At 41.6% G+C, this 12,495-nt stretch overlaps 1 protein-coding gene across 12 annotated transcripts in view; it reads right to left on the bottom strand.

Annotated features, from left to right (window-relative positions):
- Nucleotides 1-12,495, bottom strand: part of KCNC2 (potassium voltage-gated channel subfamily C member 2) — a 314,888-nt gene that overhangs the window by 140,995 nt on the left and 161,398 nt on the right. The window lies entirely within an intron of this gene.

The following is a 12,495-nucleotide window of genomic DNA, read 5'->3' as shown; positions in this document are numbered from 1 at the left end:
TGCTTCCTACAACATCCTCCAGCATGACCGGTTTGGTGGTTGGTCAGTAATAGTGTGGGGTGGCATTTCTTTGGGGGGCCATAAAGTCCTCCATGTGCTTGCCAGAGGTAGCCTGACTGCCATTAGGTACCGAGATGAGATCCTCAGACCCCTTGTGAGACCATATGCTGGTTGGCCCTGGGTTCCTCCTAATGCAAGACAATGCCAGACCTCATGTGGCTGGAGTGTGTCAGCAGTTCCTGCAAGAGAAGGGCATTGATGCTATGGACTGGCCTGCCCGTTCCCCAGACCTGAATCTGATTGAGCACATCTGGGACATCATATCTCCCCCATCCGCCAATGCCATGTTGCACCATAGACTGTCCAGGAGTTGGCGGAAGCCTTAGTCCAGGTCAGGGAGGACATCCCTCAGGAGACTATCCGCCACCTCATCAGGAGCATGCCCAAGCATTGTAGGGAGGTCATAAGGGCACATGGAGGCCACACACACTACTGAGCCTCATTTTGACTTGTTTTGAGGACATTACATCAAAGTTGGATCAGCCTGTATTGGGGTTTTCCACTTTGATTTTGAGTGTGACTCCATATCCAGACCTCCATGGGTTGATAAATTTGCTTTCCATTGATAATTTTTGTGTGATTTTGTTGTCAGCACATTCAGACGAAAGACGAAAGTATTTCATATGATTAGTTTATTCATTCAGATCTAGGATGTGTCAACTTAGTGATCCCTTTATTTTTTGAGCAATATATTTAGGCATACATCCAATTGTAAAAGCCCAAAAATTTTGTTATTTCCCTTGACAAGACCAGTTTAACAACCCCTTATTCCATACCTAGTTATTTATTTCCAGAGATATTTTATTTCATTCATTTCTTTTCAGAAAATATTTTCTCTCCAGCATTTTCTAGTGGGCGTTGAGCTTTTTTCAATGTGCTTCACGAACAGCTCTACCACCTATTTCATACTGCCTTCTGTGCTTACATGAACTTTCATACAACACAAGTGACCGTGCTGACCTGATTGCGGGGATGTTTGAGGGCTCATCTCTTGCGCCGTGATCAGTTTTTATCGTTACCATTTTTTTTTTATGGGACTTTATGATCGCTTTTTATACTTTTTTTTAGGGTATACAAAGTTATCAAAAATACGCAATTTTGGACTTTGGTATTTTTTATGTATACGCCATTGACCGTGCAGTTTAATTATCATTATATTTTTATAGTTCGGACATTTACACACATGGCGATACCACATATATTTATATTTATTTTTGTTAACATATTTATTTTTTAATGGGAAAAGGGGGGTTATTCAAACTTTTATTAGGGAAGGGCATTGGCGTACCAAGTGGGGGTGGGGGGGGGGGGGGGGGCGGCGCAGCCTGCCCCGGGTGCCACTCACAAGGGGGGTGCCATTAGGGGTGACACCCTGCCATGCGTCCAACCGTCAGGGTCATTCCCTGTTTCTGTGAGCTCGATCTGCAGTGGAGCTCACAGAAACAATGTGAAATAATACTGGTATACCCACCCAACGTACCCCCAGGGTAACTTGTGCCTGGAGTACCCCTCCTAATACTGGTATACCCACCCAATGTACCAATGTACCCCTACGAAGGGGTTAACTTGTGCCTGGAGTCAATCTGTCACTGTCACTGATACGTGACGTGACGCCAAGGTGGGTGTGGGTGGTGGAATGTGTCGGACGGCAGAGCTGCACTGAAGTCTATTACGTCAGCTGTCAGGACTGGTCCCAGGCATACCAGTTCAGTGAAGCGTGTATGAGGAACGAGCAGGATGGTAGGAACAGCTGGGGCGAGTGGTGCACCCTGCTGGGAGAGCTATGGGAGGGGGGAGAAGAGAGAAGAGGGGGTGGTGGTGTTATTATTGTTGTTTGAGAGACTGACATGAGGCAGACATGAGGCACAGTAATGGGGGGGCGTTGATGATGCAGACATGTGGCACAGTAATGTGGGAGTTGGGGTGGGGGGTGAAGAGGCTGAAATAAATCATATCAACCTCATCACCCCCCCCCTAACCCTCACATTACTGTGCAACATGTCTGGATCATCAACAACCCCCCCCCCCCCCCCATTACTGTGCATCATGTCTTCATCACCCCCAACCCCCCCCCATTACTGTGCCTCATGTCTTCATGACCCCCCACCCCCATTACTGTGTTACTGTGCCTCATGTCTTCATCACCACCCCCAACCCCCCCATTACTGTGCCTCATGTCTGCATCACCCCCTCGACCCAACCATCCCATTACTGATCCTTCCTCTTGTCTGCATCATTACTGTTTTTATGGGCTACCTGCCCAAACTGTGTCCCTCAAAATGTTGCAAAACTACAACTCCCAGCATGCCTCCAGCATGAAAAGACAGCCATTTGCTGTCTGGGCAGGCTGGGTTTTGTAGTTTTGCAACATCTGGAGGTCCACAGTTTGGACATCACTACATATGTGGTAGTATTATATTCATAGGGTACAGTGTGTGGTATTATATTCAGAGGACACAGTGTGTGGTATTATATTCAGAGGGTACAGTGTCTGGTAGCATTATATTCAGAGGGTACAGTGTGTGGTAGTATTATATTCAGAGGGTACAGTGTGTGGTATTATTATATTCATAGGGTACAGTGTGGTATTATTATATCCAGAGGGTACAGTGTGTGGTATTATTATATTCAGAAGGTACAGTGTGTGGTATTATATTCAGAGGACACAGTGTGTGGTATTAAATTCACAGTACACAGTGTGTGGTATTATATTCAAAGGGTACAGTGTGTGGTATTATATTCAGAGGGTACAGTGTGTGCTAGTATTATATTCAGAGGGTACAGTGTGTGCTAGTATTAAATTCAGAGGGTACAGTGTGTGGTATTATATTCAGAGGACACAGTGTGTGGTATTATATTCAGAGGGTACAGTGTGTGGTATTATGTTCAGAGGGTACAGTGTGTGGTAGTATTATATTCAGAGGGTACAGTGTGTAGTAGTATTATATTCAGAGTGTACAGTGTGTAGTACTATTATATTCATAGGGTACAGTGTGTGATAGTATTATGTTAAAAGGGGACCCTGTATGGTAGTGTTATATTCAGAGAGCACAGCGTGTGGCAGTATTTTATTCAGAGAGAGCAGTGTCTGGCAGGGTTATAATAATAATTGTTTTCCCATAGAGGATCAGAATGCGCTGGGTGTAATTAAGGGTGGGAGGGGGTTAATTAAGGGGGGAGGGGTGTAATTAAGGGGGGTGAGGAAGGGGGTGTAAATAAGGGGGTGAGGGAGGGGGTGTAATTAAGGGGGGGAGAGGGTGTGATTGGGGGAGGGAGGGGGTGTAATTAGAGGGGGGAAGGGAGGGGGGTGTAATTAAGGGCGAGGGTGCCAAACAAATGGTCCGCCCCCGGTGTCAAATGCTCTAAGTACGCCCCTGGGGAAGGGGTTAATTCACTAATTCACATTTGTTAACTTTTTTTTTTTTTTACAGTTTTTACACAATCTTTTTGTCCCCATAGGGCACTGTCACATGCAATCCTTGGATTGCATACACTGTTCAGTGCTATGCCCAAGCATAGCATTGATCAGTGTTATCATTGCTTGATTGCTCCAGGCTGCTGAGGCCTCCTGGAGCATCAGAGCACTGATCGGATGGCGAGGAGGCGGGTTAGGGCACTTCGGCATTCCTCTTAGCTGATAGGGACACCATGGTTCTACCGCGATGATCCCGATCAGCTCCGCTGAGTTGCCCGGAATGGATTTTTTTCCATTTTAGAGTCCGCAATTAACATTGATCGTGACGTCTAAGGGGTGATGCCAGGCATCACCGCAATTGTTAATGTCCGGCATTAGACACGGGTCCCTTCTGCTATAAGCAGGGTCAGCTTGTGAGCCTTTGTCATAGCAGGGGAGTGGGTGCAGGGCATACAGGTACGCACTGCATCCTTAACAAGATAAATAACCTGGCACTAACAAGTTTAGGTCTAGCCCTGCTCTTGGGATACAGAAGTTGGACTAGGGACTTTCTAATGCAACCATTGGGTATGAGGATCATGTGACCAAAGCATCATTCCTCTGGGTACAGTAAATTAAAGAATGTTAACCATTTAGACTCTTAATACCTCAGAGTATGCAATAAACATAAACATGTCTGACTCAGAATGGAAGCTGGAAAAATTGTAATGGGACACTAGAAAGGCATACATTCTGCAGCTCAGTCTCGCCTTTACAACTCTTGAGCTCAGAAGTGGCTGCCGTCACACCCCCTCCCGTAGACTTGCATTGAGGGGGCGTGGCCTGATGTCACAAGGGGCATGGCCAACCCCCGCAGCGCGCACACAGACATTTTCAGGATGCAGCCAGAACACTTGCCAGTGGAGTACCCCTTTAATAATTTTGCAAACAGCGATCAGCTAAGACACATCAGCCTTCTGTCCTCATCTGCAGCTCTGAAGATGATATAGAGCTGACAGATGCCCTTTAAGCCTTGTTCAAATTTGTTGCAACATATTTATTGTGGTATACTGTACATTGGAAAACATCAGATCTATCACACAGGATGAACCATGGTGATAAATTTGGTGTACCTCCTGCCAACCTGATTTAGTAACAAGCTAAGCTGAAATGGAGACGTTGATGTGAAATATTTATATGGTGTCCCGGTGCGGAACACACCTGTCTTCAGTCAGGTGGATGTCAACTAGTGTGTCTGCTCCAGGCCCACTACTCAGGTTTAAATGCTAGCCAGTCAGTGAGGACTACAATTCCCATAATGCCCTAAAGAAACTGTGATCCCTGAAGTAAACTCCAGTGAACTTTGCACCAACTGTTAAACTGTTACTGTGTATTTTGCAACTTCCTTAAAAATTTAATAGTTTACATAACCCTGCATCTGTGGTTGTTATTGCCTAAGTGCTTGGCCCAGGAAGCTACTACCCTTGGAGTGTGGAGGTCAACACTACCCTGGTGTCACAAACTTTATTCCAGTCCCATTACCCCACCAGTATTGAAAACACGCCATCACCCTAGTTATCCACCATATTTACACTATACCAATATGCACAATGAGAATGCTGTTAGAATATATATTGAGTTGAACCCCTGGTGAAAAACTAATCTGAATATGGTTTTAAGAGGCTGTTATGTTGTAGTTTTGCCCTTCTCTAAAGATATTACGTGAGCTGTAAAGGTTTTTATTAACTACTGACTTAGTCCTAGACAATAATTTCAAATTTTTAGGGATTTTGTTATGAACAGTTATTTATTTTTTATTTTTTATAAGCTATGCAAATAAACTTCCAGTTCTTTCACATGCAAGTTCTTTTATATCTGCATTCTCGATAATAGTTAGCCCCTTCACAGCTGGTAAACAAGTAACATTTCAAAGACACAAAGCATATCTTGCAGCGAAGCCTATGATCATCCTACAGTATCTGAACAAAAGAAGATCCCCTACTGAGGCAATGTGGGAAATAGGAGGAGCCTTCCTTTCAGTGTCTGAACAATGCATGGCACAGCTGTCCTGCTGCTCAAAAGGTTAGTCTTAAAGTTTAAAGGACTTTAGTAAGTAAAATAAAAGAAACATAAAACAATATTTTATCTATATATTCTTATTTTAAGATTATATGTTCAACATATCAACAATCTCTATATAGCGTCATTAACTCTTAATACCAGAAGACAAGCCTGTAATGAGGGACATGACTGTTGTTTGTTAAATATTTTCTGTCTTTTAATTATTCCTTAATGTCAGCACTTACAGGTTAATAAAACAGATGGATAGATACTTTTTGGTGGTGTCCCTCTTGGTGAGAGATCTCTTTGACCGCTGACATGCCTCTAAGATGCACTTGAAGACATTTTGTCCAGGTACTAGACTTTGGAAGGGGGTGCATCACTGGATTGAGAAATGCAGGATTTTCGTTTCTACTCATTAGGTGTCACAGCACCCATTAGGTGTCCTGCCATTGACAGTTGAGGCATCAATACCTTTGTTTGCATTGGTGTAATAAATGAGAAACCTGGACTGCAACAGACTGGAACCATACCAGAGACAATTCTAGGTTTTATTTAGGATCCGACGACAGTCGGGTAGTAGTATGTATGCTTTACACATCTACAAAATACCACATTACTATTTTTTTTTTATCTATTTGCTTTTTACAAATAATGCTCTTCTAGGGTAGGCACTAAAACAACTGTGTTTTGTGCCATAAAACTGAAGATAGCAATTTGGCTTTACCAGACAGTAATGGACATGCTTACGAAGGATCCATGTTTGTCTTGGGGCTAAATGGCTATGTTATGACTTCACCATAACACTACTCTTTTTGTGAAATGGCTATTTCCTGTTGGTGTTTCCTCCCTGTAAGTCCCAGGATCCCTTGTTTGTTGGTGTGAGGTCGCGTTTCTTCCTCCCACACATTAACCACCCCATCCACTGCAGCACAGCTGAGCTCCTGTCCATGCAATCTGTGCTTGAAACTACAATTCTATGCAGCCCTGTGGAGAATGATCTTCCTCCCAGCCAGCAGTCACTCCACCCATTGAAGCACAGACACACTCCCTTTCAACACCTGACTAGTGATGTAATGTCTTGGGCCACACTGCAACCTGGGAAAAGCCTGAGACCACACTCAATTTGTATCCTGCTAAAATTGAACATTGGGCAAAGATAACATAATTGCGAGACAAGCCATGAAACACAGGTACAGACATTATATAATGAACAACACTAACTTTACAGCCCTGCAAGACAGTCGAATAAAAAAAAAAATCACAAAACATCCCTTTAATTATATGTAGGATGTGTAAACTGCATTGTAATATTAATCTCTCAGGACAAGAGCTTTCAGCTTCTTAGTGGCTGATCACATCACATTTCAGCTATACGCTCCAATTACATGTCAAGATACTATCAATAAAGTTATTCTACATAATGCAGCAGTTTATTGGAAGCATGACCACATGGTTCAATAGGACAAGTGAAGGCTACTTTTAACTATGATTTTTTTAAGCTGGATACCTTGTAGAATATCCTCAGCTGTGAGAAGTAACAGGTTTGTGTTGGTTTTCTTCCTCTATATGTTGACAAGAATGTTTTAATTTACTGACAGCAAGCAGAAGTCTTAAACATGTTGAAGAATTTAAAAAATAGAGTAAAATTCAAATAACTAGACATGTTCAGGGCTACTAAGGTTTTGGATTGTATCAGAAATTATGAACTATGGAAATCAGGATACATATAGATAAACATTTATACATAATACTTTTCTCTTGCTGCTGGCAATAGGTGGTTTCTGACTGTGTAAACTCCAGCTTTAACAGATTAATTCATAATAGAAATAGAAATGCGCCACTGAGGAAAGCCAACGCGTTTCTGACATGTAGTTGTCGTTATTCATGGCTAAAACAGCAAAAAACGCAATGTAAAACTATATGTAGACTGACCACACAAAAATACACATTGTTCATTATAATTGTCATGCTTGGAAAAGAATGTTAATATATGTGTGTAATTCACAAGATCACACAGGGGTTAATGGCATATATAATCTATATATATCTATATGCCTCTATACTCTCATTTATTTTCATATATGTATTTGATTTGCATGGACTCAAAGGGGTAAATGGCATCTATAATCTCATTTAGCCAATATATATATATACCATACAGAACTTTACAAGTACAGAGGTGATTGTTATTGTGTAATTATGATATCACAGCACAAGGGAGAATCATACCGTGACATCATAGTTTAGCAATCATGTTCACAATCCATCACATTACAAGAATCCCAGAAGGTGATGTGACAAGGCAGAGATAACAAACACAACATTACCACAATAAATGTCATTGGATAGGAAAATTGTCCAGTAGTGTTACAGTACGTAAATAATACAGAAAATTACATAGCTGATGTAAAAAGATATAGGTGCATCAGAAGAAGAAACCATCCTTTCCAACTCAAAAATGTCAATTAGAATTAATTCTTGGATCAACAGAAATATAGTAACCTGTATAATTATATATTTCAAGAAAGGCATCCAGGCCCTTCTTAGACTAGATGAATGGATTAATGTTTACATCATTATGAGGCATAGAGTTCCATAGTTTCATTGCTCTTACAGCATAGAATCTTTGTCTCTGATGAAAAAAAAAATACTTTCATCTAGAGCCTCTCACATCATGGGTACATAGAACTGGCATGAATTGGCATCTTTGTTCTAGTTTCTCTTTTCCTGTCTATTTGTCTAAGCAGTTGGTATGCAACTGTCCCATGGCCTGATGCAGAACAATGGATCATACATCTTGATTCTTCATGTCTGCATAGATATTGAAGGAGTTCCATTGCTTAAACTCTTTTTCTTTTAAAATATATTTTTATTTAATTTTAAACAAGTTGTAACAATAATGATTTTTTACATACCAATGCTTACAGATAAGTAGTCAGTCAGCATAGTGTATGGCCAAACACAGGCTATTAGCAAGCTAAAGAAGCAAAACGGTGTACACTCTGCTAGGCTACAGCCTCAGATCTCAAGCGGCAGGGCTAGGAAGGTATTCACCAGCCAGGTTGACCAGAAAAAGCCATTGCATGACTAGGGTCTGGAAATTGACCAATGATACAACACACAATAAATAAACAAATGAACTTTGGGGGTAGGGGAGGAGAATGGAAGGAAAGGAAGGGGTCAGTTTTGTAGGGGGAGGAGTGGTGTTAGGGATTTAGGAAGAAGGAGGAAGAGGGATGGGGGGGGGGGGAGAAAATATAATATGTGAATCATACTAAGTGGCCGGAAGAACAAAACATGTTTGTCTATCAAATGTAATAGAACAAATCAACATGCATTGAGTTGAGATGTCCAATCCAGGACAAATTAGCTGGTTACAGAGATCACATACATAGGCAGAGTATTGGGTAAAAGGCAAGAAGAAGAATATTTCAGGTTAACTACATAAACAAAAACATTTCTGTATTTTGCCCAAGGGGACCATGAAGAACAGAATTTGTGCTGCGTTCTATCCTCCCAATAAGCCAGCTACTCCAATCTGTATATCTGGTCCACCTTCACAACCGGCAGGTGGCAGCTAGTAGGATGCGAGCTGAGGCCAGTAACTACCTAATCAGAGCAGCAGACTGTTTATTACAAGAGTCTATAAAAATAGGAGCAAACACACCTCCAGAGAAAGTGTCATTTTATGTTCTGTTACTGTGTTTATTATCCAAACCACTTTTGACTAATGTTATTATGCAATAGGGAAGCACCACCAGAAATTACACTTTCAACATGTGTCTGAGTAAGGTGTACCACCTAGTCAAACCTTTAAACCAATTATCTTGTGGCCATATAAAACAGGAGACAAGTTTGGGGACTGCATGGATAGGAAGTTAAAAATACCACCTGTAAGTCATGTTCCCAGACTAAGACAAAGGAGAGTATCTTACTCTGGCTTGTGTATTTCTCTGATGATTATAGTAAGTGCTACATGAGTCTGTCCAATTGTTTCTTGGATTCCTCTAGTGCTATGTTCTTCTTCTTTTTCCTATTTGTTTAGTTATTTCTCCTTTCCTGTTTGTGTTTTCCTAATATTTGTATTTGGAAGTTGTTATAGACTTGCTTAGGTTTTGCTCAGTTTTACTGTAAATCCTAAGGGGTATCTGAGTATTAGGAGCCACAGTAAGGACCCATGGAAGGTGACTGCTATGGATGAAGCCTAGTTCTGTCATCTAGAAACCAGGTGGAACTGTTACAAGAACAAGCATAATTAACAAATCAATGTCACAACTAGTATCTATGAGTCATAGTGATCCAAAAAAGGGTAATAAACTTACTGATGACACAACGAAAAGGGAGCACAGTGATGTCACATAACAGTGATAGTAAACACAGTAACATAATAAAAGGATATTGCATAGTGATGTCATAGTACTGAGGTTAGGAACATAGCAGATTGTAGTGCAGCGATGCCAAAGCATAGGGGTAAAAACAAGATGATAAACCTCAAATAGATTTCGCACAGCTGTGTCACAATATAGGAAATAAACTGTGTAAGTTATGTTTAAAAAAAAAAAAAACTGTGGTATTTCCTTATGTGGCTATTGAGCCCCTTATGTGGCCATCGAGCCCCTTTAGGCACCAGCCCCACATTTGTATCTATGTAACCCTACAGTTATGCTCCTGTACAGAGAGCTGCATTGTCATCTAGGAATCCCAGCCTTTAGTTGTGTCATTGTCAAAGAGGGAGGAAGGAGGAGGCACACAACTGAGAGAATAAGCATTGCAAGCAATACCCACTGAGCCCACAGGATAATAAACAGACATGTGTACATATCTAAAAAAAAAAAAAAAAAGTAATAAATTGAACAAAGTTTAAGTTTAAAAAATGGGCTAATGCATTTGCACTATTGGAACGACCCTTTAAATCCACGCATTCACCTTCAGCGGTGGCCTACCTATTCAGTCCTACATTTTCATGAACTATGCTACTTGTACCCATAATAATGATACAAAATTTGGAATTTTTTTTGCACAAGCCCCGCCTTTGAGCAAAAAAATATTGTGTAAGCTCCAAAAAATGATTAAATAAAAATGTTGCGCAATCTTGCCACTCTGCTCTGACCCAGGGAATGATACTGTAAAGTCTCTCAAGTCAGTATGGAGCAATACTGGTCAGCCTTATAGTAATATTATTATTACATTTTTTTAAACACATAGGTATAATGTATGCAAATGAAACCAGAAAACATCTGTTCATAAGCATTTCATGAAAGAGGTGACATACCATCAAAAGAATATCACCGAAATCTAGGGGGGGTATTTTATTTCACTTCCTTTTTTCATTTGCTATAGTCACATATGATGATGGTGGCTCAGTCAGTGAGAAACATCCATAATTTATTTCTTTATCTCTCAAATACAGTAGCTAAAACAGTAGAGACTTAGCAGAGAAGTCATTGAACCATTGGGTTGCCATGGGAACAGGACATTACTAAACTGCACATGTTGTGAATGGACTGTGCAGAATAAAATTCCATGTGAACGTGAGACAGGCGTTCCACAATCCAGCAGACAAAGAAAATAAACAGAAATTAGGTTGTTTCTTCCAGTGCCCAAAACTGATGCAACCTGCTGTTATTTTACACTTGGTTTTAAAGAATAATACTCATGCTGTCATTTTATGATTCTCAATATTGTAGTTCTTCAGCACCTCATTCAAGTTAAAGGGGTATTACAGGATTTATTTTTCTTCAGGCTTTGAGCCCATGATGCTAAGTTATAATACTGTGTAATACGCTTCTATTAACTCTGTGTGCTTCTTTGTCCCGTTTTCATGCACAGGTCCTACACCCAAAAGTGCTGTCGAGTAGATCATTTTATATTACTGTTGTCTCTGACCTTTCTCAGCATTCTATGTGGCCAGAGACAATGGGGGAGATTTATCAAACGATTTAGACTGGTTTTTCCTGTCTAAATTTGTCTCACAGAAAGTCGCAGTCTAAATATGTGCGACTTTTCTGCGACTTTTGCTGTAGAGGATTTTTAGAACATTATGCATGCAAGTCTATTTTAGATGGAAATGCATTGGAAAAATGCATTGGTGCTGAATTTATCAAGTGCGACTTTTGTGCGACAAGTCGCATCTGCCCAAAATACACTGAAATGTCAGACCATGTTGGAGCAGGTCTCAATGCAGTTTAAGCTGTAGACCCTGAAGTCTGAGCACAGAATTTATCAAGGGCTGTGAGATGTTTGATAAATTAGGAGCACAATAGACAGGAGACTACCACATACGCTGGTCTATAAGCATACCCAGAATAGACTAGATTAGTAAATGTCCCCCAATATGTCATAATTTACATCGTCTACAGGGGAGTTTGTCTATGGTGCAGTGGGTGGATAGCAGAATGGATGGGATTTACTGAAGTAATGCTATCCATCCACCCAATGCAGCATAGCCACTTGTAATACAGTAACCCCCCCGACCTACGATGGCCCCGACATATGATAAAATCGACATACGATGGCCTCTCAGAGGCCATCGCATGTCGATGTCAGCATCGACATACGATGCTTTTATATGTCGGGGCCATAGCATTAACTGCTATCCGACAGCGCAAAATGCTTAAGCTGCTGTCGGATAGCAGTTTAAGCATCCCTTGCAGGTTTGTTTACCTATTTCCGCTGCTCCGGGTCCACTTCGCGATCCTCCGGCGTCTTCTGCATCTTCTCCAGGGTCCGGGCCTCGCTTTCCGGCGTCGTTATTACGTCACTACGCACGCCGCGCCGGCGCAACAGCGTAATAACATCACCAGAAAGCGAGGCCCGGACCCTGCAGAAGATGCGGAAGAAGCCGGAGGATCGCGAAGAAGACACCGGAGCAGCAGGACATCATCGGGAGCCCTGGGACAGCATCGGGAGCTGTGAGGACCTGGTCCGGAGCGACGGGGACAGGTGAGTACAGCTTCCTATACTTTACATTGCACGGA

Source organism: Hyla sarda, chromosome 4 (assembly GCF_029499605.1).
Source record: "Hyla sarda isolate aHylSar1 chromosome 4, aHylSar1.hap1, whole genome shotgun sequence".
Classification (NCBI taxonomy): Eukaryota; Metazoa; Chordata; class Amphibia; order Anura; family Hylidae; genus Hyla; species Hyla sarda.
This window is presented reverse-complemented; position numbering and strand designations above follow the sequence as displayed.